Source organism: Labrus bergylta, chromosome 4 (assembly GCF_963930695.1).
Source record: "Labrus bergylta chromosome 4, fLabBer1.1, whole genome shotgun sequence".
Lineage (NCBI taxonomy): Eukaryota > Metazoa > Chordata > Actinopteri > Labriformes > Labridae > Labrus > Labrus bergylta.
The window spans coordinates 25,147,445-25,165,448 of NC_089198.1; positions in this window are offsets into that span (position 1 = coordinate 25,147,445).

The window sequence follows — 18,004 nt, forward strand, 5'->3', positions numbered from 1 at the left end:
ATAATGCTTTAGGAGGATTCACTTCAGTGCCTTTAGCGGTAGGTGTGGTTGGTAGGAGGAGAAGCAGGGTCAGTACTGACGATACACTTGAGGGGGGTGTGGTGGCTCTCTCTGTAACCTTCATTAGCAGCAAATGAGGAGGAGCCGGCGGAGATTGGTTTTGAGTGGAAGAGACGCCACGAGGGAGACGTGAGGACGCAAGACACCTGAGAGACTGAATCTGAAGTAACGTTTGTTTTGGTGTCAACACATCACGGGTTCTTCTTGTACATGAACTAAACTAATATGAAAGAGAGGGCTGGCAGAGGAGATCGTACCCAAGTGACTCCGTGGATCGAGTTGTCTGAGTGTGCTGGCCGCGGGCCGTACGAGGATCCTGGCGGTGAGTCACCTACACGCAGACAGGACAGTTGCACACACAACTGGATACACCTTCACGTTTACGCAACACGTAAGGAGAGGCATTAATTTACAGGCTCACTGGCCTTAGCGTCAGGCGCAAGGATAGCATTTAGCAATGGGTTTGTGTAGCGGCGTAACAAGTGATCTAAAAAGAAACGCAGAGCATTGCCTCAAGAGACATTTCTACAGCAGCAATACGTGAGACCAAGTTTACTACATGTGCTATAGCAATATTATCATGAAACTTGGCACTTATTTCAGGGCTGCTAGGATAATTATCCAGTCTTTGGAATGTCATTTCCCTACATGAATCTATGGACCTGATGTCTAAACAGCTGACACGTTATTGACGACTAATTACATGTCAATCAATTTGACATGCCTGTTTTTCTTTGCCAGGATCAAATGAAAAATAAAGGTGGAAAATCACACCCCAATCCTCGCTGTGTACACTCTCTGAGAGAGTGAGAGTGTTAAACAGTACAGAAACTGAGGCGTAAATTAAAAAATAAAATAAAATGTTTGCACATCAGTGAATGAATGAATGAATCACTTTGGTCCACACTCAAATATACTGTATCAGCAACTGTACTGTTGAATGGATTGCCATGAAAATTGGTTAAGTTCCCCAGAGGGTTAAGTCTTCACCCTCTGTTGACCTCTGACTTTGCATCTTCAACAACACCATGACACTGAGACAGGTTTTGGTTAAATATTTTTTCAGGGTCAACCAGGACCAGAATAACTGGCATGGTCCCAATACCTGAAGCACAGTATTATGTGAGTGGGTTCTAATTGAGCTGCAAAGAACTGATGCTAAAATACATGTTTTGTCCCAGAGCCTCATTTACAAGCTGGAACTGTAAAACTATTATGTCAACTGAAATTATTGAATCAGTCATTTCAAATTTGTTCTCATGCAGATTAAATTATCTGAAGATGTTGTGGCAGCTCTGCAAAATAACATTTTATCACAATATTTGGTTTTGTAAATAGGGAAATTAATATTATTGTCTGTGACCGGACTGCATTGTTGACCTCTGACTTCCCTTTCAGTTCTCTGAGGTGTTTATGTAAGACTATTGATAAGTCCTACTTTTATTAAAGTAAAGCCCTATTAAAAGTGAATGAATTAGAGAGTTGGATTTGGGTTTTTTTCCTAGCTGTCAGATTGAGGTTTTTCGAATGATGGCACAACCATACATCACAGCGAAAAGTAATAGCATGCACATTCTGATGAATTAACCTGCATCGATTCTATATGCCTTTGAACACCTGCATTCTGAGTTGTATGAAAAGAATGATGGTGAAAACTCAGATTCAGCTTATAAATCTTTAGTGAAAGCTGCTGTTATTTCTCTGCTCTCAGACTTCTCAGTTCTGCGACAACCCAGCAAAATCCAACTCTCTCTCTCTCCAACTGTGATTCTTTTCCATTCCCTCTATCTACTCCTTTATTCTCTTTCTATCCAATCCTCTCTTCCCCTCAGTCTCTGTTTACTCATTTGCTCTCCATTTCTTGCTCTTCTATTGATGGATCCTAAAGTTCAGGTCCTCAGTCCTCAGAATGCCAAATAGTCGAAACTGTCCCACCACAGAGCTCAGAGCCTCCACGGGGGAACACAAATCAATACACTCAGTCTGGTTCTGAATTTTACTGAACTCACGAGTCATGAGTTTAAATCCTGGATAATGTGATGCTGTTCAATGTATTGTTTTCTCCACTGATTTCATCTCCACACCAGCAGCCCTGATGAATGAACACTGTATATATGATTTAATGCAGATAATGTTCACTATTACTTACCGGTACATCAACATACATTCGACATGTGTAAATATTTTTTTCCTTAACTTCAAAGGGATTTGATTTCCTTAACATAACAATGGTTCCTAGTGTGGGTTTAGACCTTACCCTCTGGTGTCACAGGCATGCACCCTGACAAGGCTTTACATCAGGGGTGTCCAAACTACGGCCCACAGCCCATTTTTAATTGGCCCGTAGCAAATTCTAAAAATATAATGGCAAATATGGCCCACACATGAAATTCGTGCTTGACTGTATTGTAATTCTTAGTTTTAACACTAGGGGAAGCTACTGTCTTGAACAAGACAGCCTCTCCACAAAACAAAAACAGTCAAAGAAAAGCTTTGCAACAAGTGACCCAAAAATGGCAGAACCGAAGAAACGAAAAATAGCAAGTGAATGCAGGAGATTTCAGACACAGTGGGAAAATGCATATTCCTTCAGTGAAGTCAAGGGGAAGTGTGTCTGTTTGATTTGCAATGAAACAGTTGCAGTGATGAAAGAATATAATGTATGACGACACTATGAAACCAAGCATCCAAACTACACGTACAACACTGGTGCTGAGAGAGAACAGAAAGTTAAACAAATGGCAGCTAGCCTGCTAGCTCAACAACAGTATTTTTTCCGTGCTAACAAAACACAAGAAAATGCCACAATAGCCAGTTATGAGGTAGCTCAACTCATTGCCCAACACGGGAAACCTTTCTCAGACGGTGACTTCATAAAACAGTGCCTCACTAAAGTCGCAGGAATAATGTGCCCGGAGAAAATTCAAGAATTCAACAACGTGAGCCTGTCCAGAAACACAGTTGTGCGGCGAATCGAAGACTTGTCAGCAAACCTAAAGCATCAAATGTCAGATAAAGTTTTTACTCGATTGCATGTGATGAGAGCACAGATGCAACAGACACCGCACAGCTGTTAATTTTTTTGCGGGGAGTTGACGATAACTTTTGCATTACGGAGGAGCTACTTGATCCTAGAAGTCTAAAGGGCACAACACCGGGTGAGGACATTTTTTAAGCTGTGTCAAATGCAATTGACAAGATGGGACTTAAATGGGACAAACTGTGTGGAGTTATAACGGATGGGGCTCCAGCAATGACGGCTGTTAAAATGCACTGTATCATCCACCAAGAAGCCCTCTGTGCCAAGACAGTCCAGCTTGGCAATGTGATGAACACTATTGTGAAAACTGTCAACATATTTCGAGCACAAGGGCTCTACCACAGACAATTTCAAGCTTTTCTATCTGAGGTTGATGCTGAATACAGGGACGTACTCTACCATTCTGATGTGCACTGGCTAAGCCGCGGCTCCGTGCTGCAGCGTTTTTTTTCCCTGAGATCGGAAATCGACCAGTTTTTGAAAGAGAAGGACCGGCCTCTTCATGAGCTGAGTGACCCTCAATGGTTAGGAGACCTGGCTATTTTAGTTGATCTTACTAATCATCTTACCACACTGAACAAGAGCCTACAAGGCAAAGACCAGCTTGTGCCACAACTTTATGCGCACATGAAAGCGTTCTGTGTGAAGCTCCGTCTCTTTGAGACGTTACTATGCAACTTCAATGTTGCGCACTTCCCCACGCTGTCCGAAATCAAATCAGCTTTTCCAAAGGCCAAGCTTTCTGCTGAAAATGGGAAATACGTGTCTGTGATCACATCTCTCATCACAGAATTCAGTCAGCGCTTCCAAGATTTTTCTGACATTGAGAAAGACATCAAAGTGTTCTCTACTCCCTTCCTGGTGGACGAAGCAAGTGGAAGAGAGACTATTAGAGCAATTAGAACTTATAGAAATGCAGTGTGATAATTCTCTGGAGAATCAACATCAGCTTCTCTCCCTACCCGACTTCTACCAGAGCTTGGAAAAAGAGAAGCTCCCTCTGATGGGACGCCACTCAAAAAGAATGATGAGCCTGTTCGGCTCAACATACATATGTGAGCAAACATTTTCTGTGTTAACTCTGAACAAAAGCAGATTGAGAACCAAAATGATCGACAGCCATCTCTGTGATGTCCTTCGCATCTCAACCACCAAACTTACTCCTGACTTGCCAGCCATCTTTCAGTCCAAAGCGTAGCATCACTGCTCCCACTAAGTGCAATGCTGCTCCCATTATAAGTAAGTTAAAAATATATAACACAGTAATCATGTGTTAATAAGCACAATTACTTAATTAATTCACTCAATTAAAGTTGATAATATTTTCGAAAAACTTTAGTTGGTGTGTTAACAAGCCCAATAGCTTATTTGCATAGCAAGCCTAAAATATACCCATCCCCTTGTGTTTCCCCCCTTTATACAGGGCTGTGAAGGGGATCACCATCCTGACTAAGAAGCAATCTGAGGCTGTTTTGAGAATCTCACCCCTTCTGAGTGGCCCAGCCCTTTGTATATTTTTCTGTATGTGGCCCTCAGTGAGAAAAGTTTGGACATCCCTGCTTTACATGGTAGTCATTGTTACCGTCATACACACTACACTATACCAGTACAGTAAAAAACAATTACACACTGATTACACTGCCCCCACAGTCCCTAGCCAAAGTATGTCATCAGCACTTGGTCGACAGGAGTCATATTTTGCCGATCAAGCGACCAAAATGAGGAGAGTTGTCCCAGAGCAACATAAGAAGGCATCGGATGGGAAGACATTCAGTAACATTTGAGTTGTGAAGTATTTTATATCCAGTGGGGAAATGTCCTCATTATGATGTCTTTTTGTACGCACAACATCTACCCCAACCATGCCCATCCCACATCCCACATCCCACACACATTTACATGCTGTAGTGTGGCACTTCATCAACTCTTAAAAATGTTTTCCTTCTACATAATTCATGCCGTAATCTAGTAGTGTCTCCACATGATTTTGAAAACCAAGACACATTTCAACTTTATCTGAAGGTGAGTTGGCTGATCGGAATGTGTGGTCGCTGCTTTGACCAACTGTTTGCATTCCTGCATTGCAGAAATAGTGCATATGAATACTCAAGGATACAGAAACATTCTGAGCTTTAGGTGGACCCTGTCTTGTTATTTCTTGAGCTTTGAGGTATTTTGATACAAGACATTTAAATGTAATGGATAACTCATAAGCAAATCCCTTCGTACAAATAACGTTGTCTTTCAATTTTGGTGATTCAATAAATATACGTATATTCTTCAAGTTGACATTGCAAAACAGTAAACAGTGTATATTTCTCTGCCAAGAGTAAGAGGAAATCACAGTGGTTTGGATATGAATATGAAACCATATTTTAAAGAATAAATGCTATTATTTTCCCTTATTTTTATCCTTCATAATTTCAACAAACATCTGAATGACTGTTTTTCCTTAGACCCATATTCCAGATGCTTTTGGGATAAATAGAAACTAAAAAATGTAGCCATGAAATTGTCTGCATTCACACAAACTGTGATTGCAGCGTGTTTAATTTTATTTTCAATGAAACTGTGTTCAAATGTAACATGGTTTGGTTTAATTCAACACTATTCATTCCTTAGTGATAAATAGCTACAAAATTACACTTATTCAAGTGGATCAGATGGACAGTATGTGTTGTTCACCTTTCACCAACAGTGCATTAGTGATAAACAGTTGTTGAACAGTATATAAAACGCCCACCTGATCTTTGGAGAGGCTTGACTTCACCTGTGATTGTCTGGTCTCATTATTTCCACAGTAGATAACCACCACTCCAATGTGAACGCTTTCGTTTTTCTAACAAAACAGGCTGCTTGAAACAAGTTCATTGTTTCGAGTGATGCATTATTAAATAGAAAAAATAAATAAATAATGAATTGCTGAATCAAACTGACCTAGCACTGAGAGGAATCTATGTTCCTTAACAGAACCTCAACTATGTAATGAGTGTGTAGAGATTTGAACAGACTGTTCAAAATGACATCTTGTGTAACAAACAACGCTGGATATAGCTGTGTAGGTGTGTCTGGTATTGTTGTTTCTCACAAACTGAGAGTTATTCATGCCAGTGAGTCTCCTCCTCATCCATTCAACCTTTAGCTATCCTCAGGGGACGATAGGATTATTGAATATTAATATATATGTATAGATACTCAGTCATAGAGGATACCAAACAAGAATGCTCAATCTACTTGGTTCCACTGTAAGAAATTTATTTTCTGTTAGATTATTTCTCCATATCAGACAGAAGGCAGCTAAATGTGTTGTGTTGACAATCAGACAAAGCAAATCTGACCTTTTGATCCGGCAGGCCACCTCTTCACCATGTTGAAAACAAATGGGCACTGTGGTTTAAGAATAATGTTTAGTAATATTGAAGTCTGAAGGCTTAGCAGAGTTTTCAGCTTGACTAAGTACTTCAGAGAATAGAATAACATAAATGAATGGTTGGCAAAACGAATTTAGATAACCCTAACCCTAACTTTGCCTTTAACTATCCTCAGTGTCTGAAGTTGCTTGTTGGTACACCCATATAATTTGCTGTCCCCACAAGCATCAAATGTTGTACATTCACAAATTCACACAAACATTCAGGTACCCATGTACACATGGCAAAAACCGTATCAAAAAGGCAGCTATTTGAAAAACCATTCAACAAATGGACCGCACTTATATAGCACTTTTCAACATTGCCTCTTCAAACATGTGTCTTTCATCTACCTGTGCAAACACACACACACATGCAAACACATTGTTACTGGCCTGTCAGGGGCAATTTGGTGCTTCACCCAAGGACATTTCATAATGTGGACAGAAGTAGCTGAGGATCAAACCACCACATTGAGGGTTAATGGAAGAGACACTCTACTAAAGAGTCAGCTACTGATAGCTGAAATGTTTATACAAATGTAGACAAATGCAAGGGGAGAGCACAACAAGAGGTTATTGAGATTATATCAGAATCTCAGAGGTCATCTGAGGAGAGTTCTCCTGGACAACCCTGCCCAGCGTTCATTCTGTGAGAAGAATAACAATAAAGGTGAATCACGTGTGTTTTTGTCACTTGTTCCCTATTCGATGTTGCATGCCATGAAGATTAGAAACAGAAATAAGCAGCCAGTAGTTCAATGCATCATGAATGGCAGAATGAACCAGGTAATCAAAAACATAATAAGCCAATCTCTGTACAAGGAAATAAATAAGATTGAAAATGTCCCCTTAGTTACAGAGAAATATGAGCAGATTAGCTTGAGGCTGAGTGTATCAGGGGAAAGAATTGAAGTCCAATCAGCACCAATGAACCGTCTAAGACTGGACAGAAAAAGCTTGGTGTGTTGTGCAAAAGCAGATGATGATTATAATAAGCCTTAGCTATCAGGCATTGAGTAGTTGCTCAAATGGGCCAGTCTTTTTTCACTCTTCACATGGTTTCAGTAAATAAATGTTGTTTGTTTTGACGCTAATAGCAGACAAGATGGCAGAAAATAGCTCCCAAGCATCTTCAAATTGGATGCTATAATCAGTTTTGTAGGGTAGCAGTCATTGTGGTTTTCGGCTTTTCCAATGTGTGGTCATGATTGCAGCATTTATATAACTAAGTTGACCATAACATCCAGCTCTGCCTCAGGGATTCTAAGGCCTTCCCAGATCATCCTCACAGTTGGCCATGCCCAAGAAACTTTTACAGGGAGGTGCCGGGAAGGACTCCTCATCAGAAGCCCGAACCTCCTTAACTAGCTCCTTTAGATGCTATAGCCTACAAGCTCTCTCTGGAGATGTCCCAGGCACCATTTGAAGAAAACTAATGTCAGCAGCTTATATCAGCAATATCAATCTTTTTATCACCACCAAAAGCTTTTGACCATAGGGGAGAGTTGAAACATAGATTGTTGAATTGAAATCTTTGCCTTTTTGCTCAGCTCCCTCTTCACCACAATGTCTATTACAATACCCACATTACTGCGGATGCTGCACCAATCCATCGAGCCATTCTAGCCCATTCTAACCCACAGTTTTCCGGCAGAGAACCATGACCTTAGTGAAGGAGATCCTGTTCCATCAGTATTGTTCCGTCTGTAACTGAGGTTTGAGGATCTACTTAGACCGCCTTTCCAACACACTGGCATAAACTCTCCCTCGTAGGCTGAGTCACTAGTTAGGGCTGTCACTGCATTCATGTGATGTTGTACACATGACACTGTTTGGAAAAACGGGTTTCTGAGTTGGAAAATGTATGAACGCATGCTAAAGTGAGGAAAAACAAGTTGGAAACTCTGGAATTAGGTGCTCAACTTTCCGACTTGACGTCATATTCATCCTGGAGGACTGAAGGCCGATGTTGTTAGCAATGCTAACATTAGCCACGCTCAGCAAACCTATTTGACACCGTTTACAAGAAGGCCAAATTCAACCCACAATGCACTGCATTGTGGTTCACTTCCCCTGTTTGCTCCAGAAAGTGTTCTCACCTAAGATGAACTGAACTCTGGTGTGAACCGAGACACCAGAGTTTGTTTGAGACTTCACACCACCTAAAACCAAATGAACTATCTGACAAAGCACGCCAGAGTTTGTTTCAAATTGACCAAACGGCTAATGTGTGAATGCACCCTAAGTTTTGGAGAACTAGAGAGTCCTTCCTAAGACTCCGCCCATACACTGAACTGTTGTTTCGCTGCACATGCACAAACCACAGTTCGGGCACCGGTAGCGTCATGGTTGGTGCGCGTGCCCAATGTACAAAGGCTGTAGTTCTCCAAGTGGACGTCCCGTGTTTCGAATAGGCCTTTGGTTCCTTTCCTGCATGTCATTCCCCTCTATCTCTCTCCCTGTTTTCTAACTGTACCAACTGTCCTATCTCTAAAATAAAGGCATAACAATCCCCAAAATAAACCCTTAAGAACCCAAAGTTTTTGCTGTCACATAGAGGAGACCCTGTTGTTCATTAGGAGAGAAAAGGCAACATTTTTTAATGAGGCCCTGGTTTTCTGGAGCAGCCATGTACAAGGATACAGATTTTCATTTCAAAGAATGCATTTCCCTGCTGAGATTTTTTTTATTCGCACTGACCAAAAAACATGAAGTCTGAACAGTACTCAGATTGCCTACTCAGTGCCTCTCTGTCAGAAAAGTTATATAAGGTCTGACACAGCCTGCAAGTGTTGCCATTTGTCGGCAGCCGTTCAAGGTTTTTGTACAAGACAGTCTGGTCACAACAAAGCGAACCTGAGCAAAATAGTAATGACTGTTTCATTGTGTTCAACTTGTATTCTTCTCCTGTCACTTAGACAAGGAATGATTCATCCATTCACATTTAAATTCTACTGAGAGAAGGAACATTTCAAAGACTACTTAAGTCTCTAAGTCCAAGCATAACTGCAGACGTAAAAGCAGCAGTAAGCTTGAAATAAAGTGGATGTCTGAAACTATCTTGTAATTTCTAACAATAAGAACTTAAAGAGATTTTTTTTCTGGCTTGGTTCTCAAAGCTGTACATTCATCCATACTTACTGCTGACCAAGTTTGGTTTTAATACAGAGGGAAAGGACAGAAGCAAACTGTAAGATTTTTTATACAATATAAAGCCAAACAGAAATAGCAAAGTCAGCTTTCAAATGTAAAACCCAGTCTAACAGGTGCCATAACCTAGCTCAAGGGAACATGGAAAATATGTGAAAGGACACCATTAACTGCAAATAATAATGATCTAATAAACTAAACTAATGACATGAGATCTGCAAACATTGAGTGTGTCCGTCAGTAAGGTCAGTAGTGTGAATGTGGGTGTGTGGCATAAATGAAGCAACATGTAACAAGTCTAAATTGTGCAAATAATGATAGCTGTGAGTCCATGTGGTATGAGAGAGAGAGAGAGAGAGAGAGAGAGAGAGAGAGAGAGAGAGCCACCCTGGGGTCGGGCTTTTCTGCCCTGAGAGCAGCAGGCCCAGGTGCTCTAAATTGGACCAGCCAAATCCTCTCTGAATAGGGAGACAGGTAACCAATTAGTAATAAACTTAGTGCAGTGACCGACACACAGGATAGATAATTAAAGTAACTTATGGGATTCAATCCTTTATTGAGCAATACATTTCTTGTTATGGCATCTGCCTAGTGGTTTTTATTCTATTTTTAGAATGGACAATTAAGCTTGTTGTGTTGTTGTCATTGTATGATCTGGAATTTCAGTACTTCTTTTTGTTAAGGCTCAAATGATATATGTCTCTGTGTCTTTGAGAGCAATTTATAGCAGTGGTATTTTTGCTTTAAACAAGTACATCCATTCATTCATCCTCATTATGTTTTAAAAAGCCACAAGGGGGGAAAAAAACGACACAATTGCTCCATTGCTTGTTGTACAGTTTAATGGTATTGCTTTCATCAGATGGCTGTATCATGAAGAAAAGACAGCATGTAATTCTGATAATTGCTACTTCAACTGCATTCATTTTCTTGAATGGTTCTACTTAAAAACACAGCTTTATAGGAGGCTCTGAATCTTCATAAGCTTCCTTTCCTTACTCGTTCAAATCGCTTGTTGTACAATGAGAAAGAATGAGGGATTAAAATAGCCATTTAACAGAAACCATAATAACAGTGCAGATTTCTTTCCATATACAGTAGCTGTCTTTCTGTGAGAGAGTCACACGACTGGAAATGTTTGATCAGTGATTCTTTCTCATCAATAATTCTATTTAAGAGTAGAGGAAGCTACAATTGCTTTAAATAATCTCCAGCGCAGCGGTGTCCCTGACCCTCATCACTCACTGGAAACTCAAAGCATGACTCTGGCTGATCAAGCCCATTAAAATCAATCATGACTGATGAGCTGCTTCACACCCTCACTGCCATGGTGAACACAATAGATCCTGCTATAGGTCAATTTCTCGCTAGTGGAATAAAAGTCTCAGATTGCTACCTCAATCATTCTAGACAGGCTGGTCCTCACCCACATCTCTACAGGCAGATTTGACTGTAATAGAGGTTTACTTCATGATATACGACGGACATTAGGGCAATTAATGGATGTCAAGATGAAGGTGGGACAAGAAGGCAAGTATTAATAAGGCAAGGGTGAACAAGATAGTTTACAGGAAGTAATAAAAAAGAAATATATGTTAACATGTTCATAAACCTGGCTGCATAACAGGTGCATATTCAGGGGAAAGTTGCCCTGCTGCAATCTTTGACTTTAACACCATCCATAGAGAAAACTGTCTCAAGGTCACCCACCCTTGGTGTTTATGTTGTGGAGACTTAACTGGCTTAAAACCATGAGGCAGAATGAGTAACATTGTGCAACTGATCCATAGGTTCCTGGTCTACTAACCGCAGTACCTTGTGGTGTGGAAAAGCTGCACCAGTCAAAACAGAAAAAAACTGAAACTGCTATAAAAACTCTTCCTTCTTATCCAGCTTCTGCTATCAAAATGGAATAATTGAACAAAGAATCAATCACAAAACCATACGAATTAAGAAAATTGCAATATTTAAGACGATTGAATGTTTCCTCTCACCCCTATTTCCACCTGAGGATCCAATAATCCTTCTCCAGGAATGCCACATCAGTAAGGCACCTAAATGTAATTGTTAAACTAGATATGACTATTGCTCACAGAAATGGTAGATAAATGCTCTTCTGACATGTGTGTGTGTGCAGATACTTCACGTCACCCTTGCATAAGTCATTGCCCCAGTCTTTCATGCAAAATGTGGATTGACACAGAGATGCAGAAGATGACTCATTCTTGAATAAAATTCAAGTAAACCTTGCAGCGTCTCCAGCAGCCTGCCCAGCTGAGGTAGATCGATAGCGTTAGCTGCTCTCCTTCTGATGTTTTGAACACCAGAGCTCAGGGAAATGATATATCGATCAACCGTATCATAGCCGGAGGGAGCGAATGGTTAATTACACCATCAAAATGTTGGAAAAGATTTATAAATGAAACACTGTAAGACATTTATTCAAGCCTTAATTTACTACTACATCATGGCCTGGTGGTTGATTACAACTTCTTCAAATGTTTGGATCAGGTTTATAGATCACATTTAGCGGGGGTGACAGAATTTTGCAACAGTAATTTTCTCTTCATCTCTACTTTTAGAGGGAGCGAATATAAGAGCGAAGTTAGCAAAGAACTGAACCAATGAGGGGACATTTTCAATTATTCATGATGTTGGAAAGAACTAATGTCAGAGTTTTTTTTATCATGTAAAATGATGATTCATATAGTGCAAAAGAGCTACTAAAAGCAGCTCTTGTCTGTTTTGACCTTCATCCTTCAGAGCACTTTGAACAAAGTTTTGCATAACATTACTTTATATGTGACTTTGCTAATTTTTTGTTTATGTGTGGCACATTTCTCCTACATGATGTAATGTTAAGAAGTGTATATTATATGTTCACAAGCAGAATTGATACTAATTAAAACCTTCAAAACATGTTGCATTCATTATTGAATGATAATAATAATGGTATGCAAAACGTTAAGGGTTGCAATACTGAAGACCTGCAGTCTTGATCTCTGCAGGGTTTGTTTTTGTCTGCGTCCTGGAATCTCCTTCAGGATGATGATCTGTGTCTGGGGGAGTTCGTCTCTTTAAATCTTTTTAAAAGTAGATTAAAGGTGCTGGAGGAAGATGCTTCAGGTTGTGGATGCTTTGAATAATTTTTGTTATGTGTTTTAAAAATGTGTTTTATGTCTGTAAATTGTTTATTGTGCTGCTGCCCCTCTTGGCCAGGACACTCTTGTAAATGAGATTCTTAATCTCAATGAAGTTCTCCTGGTTAAATATATTTTTTTAATTAAACAAATAAAAGAATAAAACAACCAAATATAATCTGTATCCACTTTAACACCGGGTGTTTTCTCATTTTAGTGAAGTAGAGGAAAATTTAATAACTGACATGCATACATCAGTTTTAAGTAGAAGTATCACAATAGGGGGTACAGATGGCCTGTTGGTTTGGTCGTGCCTCATGTTCAGAGGCTGTGGTCCTCCTGGTCTCCCTTTCCCACATGTCATTCCACACTCTCCACCCCGGAGGGCCCCCAATCACACGGTCACAGCTGGATTGTAACATTGTGTAGGTGAGAACATTGTGTTTTTTAATCAAAATGTTTTTGTTTTATGTGTTTTTTCCTTTAAATCTTTCAAAGTTAACCTATCTAAAGGAACTATATATCCTGATTAAAGTTGAGTTGCTTGTTTCCCACTGTGAACAACAGTCAGATAACATGATAGAATATTGAGACTATTATGACAGCCCTGTTTTGTTCTTTGAGAGATGTATCCATAAAAGTGAATGACTCCATCTAAGGTAGATGGAGTCATTCACTTTTAGCAAGGGTTATGAAATAAGAAAAATAACAAGAGACATTTCCCCCCCCTACAGATGCTGAAATTAGATCTAATAAAACAGCAGAGTTGAACAGGCTGATTCTTTGAAATTCAGCAGAAGCTTATGTGAGCACAGTTGATTAAGCCTGTTAGCGATGCAAAAACATTTCTTTCTGCTTATTCCTGCCTATTATTGGGACTCAATGTACTTTTGTGAAGACAGTTAATTTGTTTGGTTGGAGGTGGCTGGATGCGGTATATGTGTGGAGAAGCATGGCCACACACAATTATAGACTCACTGAGTGATGATCACTTACACAAAACTGGGTTTGCCTGAAGCCAATTCATACACAGAGTATCTAATATGAAGGTTTACATCCCTTTAATGCCTGACTTATATGCTGAATGGCACCTCAATTCCCAAACTAGAATATTTAAACATTTAAAAGCGAATTTTTTTCTAAGCCCAGTCACAGTCTGTAATATTTTAGAATACTTTGAGTAGGTTACATCACTAAAAATGTCCCAACCTAAGACAACAAAAACACACTAAACAGGGATTTGATAATAGAGGTTGATGATTTTAAACAGAGAATTATGTGTTTTGCCTTGTCTGTTTTATTAACCCCTGGCATTTGTCACCATCTGAAGGGGACATTTGTACCCGCGGTGTGTACGTGAAAACAGACAGAGGAGACACATGTGAGAACACAACGTGCCTACTCATAATCCGAGGTGAAAGGCTACGTTTAGAGGACTGGGATAGTAGTGTTTATAAATGACTTGCTCATTGGTCACCAGTTGTTTTTTTTTCTTCAGCCTCCTCGTCTGGAAATGGAATGGGAAAGGAGAGAGAGAAGGGGACATATTCTTTCAAAATCCAGCTAATAGTCAGTATCCTCATGGAGCTCTGAACCCAGCTGTGAAAATCTTTAAAAAGTGATGGTATAAACATCATTTTAATTCATTGATTGATATACTTTATTAACCCCTGAGGGAAATTCTGGTTTACACTCTGTTATTAAGAGACACGCTTCTGCACACATAGACCCGAAATACACACACATGCACAAACAGGATCTGTGGACATGCAATACTGGAGAGATGTCAGAGCGTTGCTGCTACACACTGCTGCACAGATATGTGGGGGTTCTGTGCCTTGCTCAGGGCACCTCCGCGGTACCCGGGAAGTGCCCTGGCACCTCTCCAGCTGCCAGACCAACTTCCGTATTTTGGTCAGCAGCGGGGTTTGAACTGGCAGCCCTCCGGTTGGTTCTCAATCCAAGTCCCTACAGATTGAGCTACTGCTGCCTCATATTGTATAACCTGGGGCTGTGACACACGGGTGCACCTCATCCCGTACATGACTGTTTTCAAATATACAGGCTGTGTGTGCTGTTTCCATGGCAATGTTTATATTCTTCTTCTGCATTTGTACCATTTGTAAAGAATAAGACCTGACTTGGTTTAGGGCTATTTATCAGAACGCTATGTGTACGTAAACAGACTCCCTGCGTTTACCTCAACAGACGCTGAAATTAGATCTAATAAAACAGCAGAGTTGAACAGATTGATTCTTTGAAATTCAGCAGAAGCTTATGTGAGCACAGTTGATTAAGCCTGTAAGCAATGCAAAAACATTTCTTTCTGCTTATTCCTGCCTATTATTGGGACTCAATGTACTTTTGTGAAGACAGTTAATTTGTTTGGTTGGAGGTGGCTGGATGCGGTATATGTGTGGAGAAGCATATTAGGGAGCTTACGGATGCACACAGCACCATTTGTAAAGAATAACACCTCACTTGGTTTAGGGCTATTTATCAGAATGCTATATGTACGTAAACACATTCATTGATCCAAAGACCTAGAAGCTGTTGATGTGGCCTTGCATGACCTTGTGATCTAGCACAATAGAAAGTTATTTTTAAGCAGCATGCATTGATGTGAGTGCTGACAGAGTTAGTTAGGAAATAAGACTAATGTTCTGGCTTTATGTAATGTTCAGTCAGGCCTACACATTCATAGTAAGGTTTATGTGGTTGTGAAAAGGTGCCACTTTGTTTGCAGTTTTGTTGGAGGAATCATATAAGTTTGAGCAGTCATTCAGATTATTTACTCTCCAACAAGGGGACATTCGTTTTGCACCAGGAGAACACAGAAGACAACGCATACAAGGAACACATCAACAGTAAAATCAAATTATTAGAATTTTTTTAATCAGACAACACAATATCAAAGTCAAGTTTATATTATGGACATGGGCGAGATAACACTTCAAAATAAAAGTGTCTATAATGAAGAAGTGTTTACTACTTTTGGGAATAGTGTCACTTGTGGTTAAAAACTTTCTACTCCCCCAAAGCCTCTTGGAGCTTTTTATGGCACATGCAGTCCTTCCCAGCATTTTTTCAGCTGCAGCCAACAGCTGTTTTATAACTAAATGAAAATAAATGAATAAAGCTTTGATAAACTGACTGTAAACTACCTGCCAAGCACCACTCAAAACAAAGAATAAGTTAACAAACACAGTAGATAGTAATCGTTTTTGTCTTTTGAATTTGGAGGTAATTGGTTTTTCAAAAAGAGCAAAAGCAACACAAATATATAATATAAAATATATGCCGTCCTCTTTTTAAAGGTATTTGTTGGGCTGTTTTTGCCTTCATTTGAAAGACAGCTGAAGAGAGACAGGGACTGTTGGGAGGAGAGAGTGGGCGATGACATGCAACAAAGGGCTGAGGTCGGACTCGGCCGCTGTGACAAGGAATAGCCTCCGCACATGAGGCACGCAAAATAACCGGCTATCCGGCGTCCCAAATATAACCCATCTTTCATGAAGTGTGCTCTAAAATGAGTTACAAGCATGTTCAGCTAGTTATATATACAGTATCAAATGAGCAATACATCTAAGTAGCATATCATTAGCTAGCAACATGTTGTTGGACAACAGGTTTAGCAAAATATCATACATGCAGGGGTGAGAAAAATCTAATAATACTCGAGACTATAATGTTTTTGGATTACAAAATAGGCTACTGAATATATGGTATTCTAAACCGGTGTTAAAAAGCTGACTTCTGCACCTTCAGAGGCTTCAAGGTCTTGCTTAGTTATATCTGAACAATGAACTCCACAGATTGCTGAGGGTTTAGAATTTAGGATTGTGAAACTGTCCTTGTAGTTAAAAGGCACTTACATAAAGAGTATCATAAAATAAATGAAGTGTTGAAGTCAGATATCTGGTCGGAAGCTTTATGCTATCTGTTTCACAACAAAGACTGTGTGCTGTTTTGTATGTTGTCAATCTTTCATTTCTCCTTAAATACAAGTATGACCTGATATCCTGTGTTAAAAAAGATGGCACCTTTATTTTCTTATAAACATAAATGTATCCTTCAAGTAATAGCCTGCACACTTAGTTGATTTAAATGATTTCCTGATATATACCTGTCACAAATTGTAGTTTGAACATTCATTTGCAGTTTAGTGAGGAATATTAACTGGAAAACAAAAGTTATAAAAGGACGCCCCCTGGTGGATCTTCACTTCATTCACATATTTCCTGTAATACCACTTGATAACATCCACATGCAATGTAAATGTAAGAAAACTTCAAATCTCTGGGTTATGAAAGAGATTTCCGAAAAAAATGGGGGCGATGTCCAAACACAGTCACGATACAATGTTGGGTTATTTTTCAGACTTTCAAAATTTTGAAAATTTACCCTTAGAATTTTATGAAGGGTTTTAAATAGCCTTAGTACTAAAGGTAAGGTCTTATTGTAAAATTTTGAAATTTTACCCTTAGAATTTGATGAAGGTTTTAAATGAAGGTCTTATTGTAAAATTTTGGCTCTAAAATATATTTAGCTTTTACTAAAATAAATGAGGCTGTATTTGTGTGCATGTGCAACTTCGCTGACATGATAAAAAAAACAAAAAAACACGTTTTTTTATTGTGTAGATTTGTATCAACTGTGTAACATAGACTGTAAATAAACAGTATTTATTAATGACTTGTAAAGAATATTGGAAAACGATATTGTATTTGGTTGTTGAGATGTTTTACAAAAACATTTGTGGGGTAAAAATCTGTGATTGCATTAAAAGTCAGCAAAGTGATAGTAGCCTACCTGTGTGTTGAAACTGGTTTGACAGTTTGACTTTATCAACAGTGTGGTCTCCTGTCATTATACTGGAGTCGTGACTCAAACACCACTACGTCAGTGACATCTAGCGTCTAAAGTGTGCACTGTAGGTTGTTGAACGCAGCCTACTAGGACGCATTCGAGTACATTTCTCCTGTTTCTAAGAGGCCTTTAACCTATTTACTTTCTGTGTAAAGTCCAATGTCAGTCCTAAATCGTGTAAGAGTTACTACCTGTGACTTCACAAGGAGAATAAACCAGCGTTTTAGTCAACGCCACTCATGCAATAGATACAATACAATACAATAGTTTCAACAAGGTTGAGGAAATATATAACCGAACGCAGCCCCCGAGTTCCCCGGTCACATGCTCGTC